The following is a 1,780-nucleotide window of genomic DNA, read 5'->3' as shown; positions in this document are numbered from 1 at the left end:
CTAAAGATATAGCTTCTAGGGTCTTAAAGGCTTGAAGGTAAACAAGCGGCCATCTAGCTCAGAAGCAACAAAGCCCACATGGAAGAAGCAAACCATCCTGTGTGTCAAAGGGATCAGGTATCAGGCATCAAAGAATAAAAAATCAAATCATTGTGAATGAGGGGGAGTGCAGACTGGGGACCAAGACCCATCTGTCCCTTACAGAAGGGTCGCAGGGAGGAGATGAGCCAGTCAGGGTGCAGTTTAGCAACAATGAAACATACACCTTTCCTCTAGTTCCTAAATGCTTCCTCTCCCCACCACTATCATGATTCCAGTTCTACCTTACAAATCTGGCTAGAGCAGAGGATGTACACTGGTACAAATAGGAACTAGAAACACAGGGAATCCAGGGCAGATGAACCCCTCAGGACCAGTGCTGAGAGTGGTAATACCGGGAGGGCGGAGGGAGGCTGGGGTGGAAAGGGGGAATTGATTACAAGGATCTACATATAACCTCCTCCCTGGGGAATGCACAACAGAAAAGTGGGTGATGTTGGACAGTGTAAGATATGACAAAAAAACAATAATTTACAAATTATCAAGGGTTCATGATGGAGGGAGGAGCAGGGAGGGAGGGGAAAAAGATGAGGAGCTGATACCAAGGGCTCAAGCAGAAAGCAAATGTTGAGAATGATGATGGCAACAAATGTACAAATGTGCTTGACACAATGGATGGATGGATGGAATGTGATAAGAGTTGTATGAACCCCCAATAAGATTATTTTTAAAAAAGAAAGAAAGAAAACACAGGGAGGAATTACCAAAAGTAATGGTACATTGAGGGGATTATAACAGATGAGTTGAAACAAAACATTTATGAATTGTTGAATGTAAAACTGATGAGCTGCAGTATAAACCTTCACCTAATTCATAATAAAAAGTGAAATATATAAAATGGGTAACCTCTCCCCTTAAAAAAAAAGAAAAACTTCAATAAGAAAAGGAGTTGTTTCTTTGAAAAGATTGAAAAAATTGATAAGCCACTGGCAAACTTGACAAGGGAAAAGGAGAAAAAGAAAATATTATGAATAAGAAATTATGTGTTGGCCAGGTAGACTAGAGAAACAAATCCAGAAACACTCAGATTTGTGTAAGAGAGAGCTTTTTATCAAAGAGCAACTGTATATTGAGAGAACATCCCAGCCCAGAGCAGATCAAGTTCATAAGTGTGATAGTAGCCCATATGTCTGATACTAGTCCATAAACTCCTCTCAGACTCACACAGCACATGCAATGATGCCAAATGCAGAAAGATCACAGGCTGGTGGGTGCAACGTCTTGAGGATCAAGTGGCGATGGAAGCATCTCCAGGGCTCCCTCAGGTGTCAGCGTGGCTCCCTGTGGCTTGTCAGTAGGAAGGTGAAGCAGAGAGTGTGGCCCACCTCTAGGAGAAAGAGAGAAAGTTCCCAGAATCCTCATGAGAAGGGCATGCCCACCAGGAGTCATCAGGCTGGGACCTTATTGACAGACTAAACTCCACCCCTTCACTTTATCCAGTTGACATGAAATTATGTAACGGACCACAAATGAAATGGGTGACATTAAAACAGAACCAACTGCGATTTTTAAAAATCACACAATCTTATGAAAACTTATATTCCCACAAACTTCAAAATCTAGAAGACATGGATACATTTCTAGAAATGCATTACCTACCTAAATTAACACAAATGGGTGTAGGAAATCTCAACAATTCTATAACATGAGAACAAATTGATCTGTCATTAACAGCTTCCAA

Source organism: Echinops telfairi, unplaced genomic scaffold (genome assembly GCF_000313985.2).
Source record: "Echinops telfairi isolate 266 unplaced genomic scaffold, ASM31398v2 ScPeMD7_7400;HRSCAF=8409, whole genome shotgun sequence".
NCBI classification, from domain to species: Eukaryota; Metazoa; Chordata; class Mammalia; order Afrosoricida; family Tenrecidae; genus Echinops; species Echinops telfairi.
Note: the sequence above shows the minus strand (reverse complement) of the source record.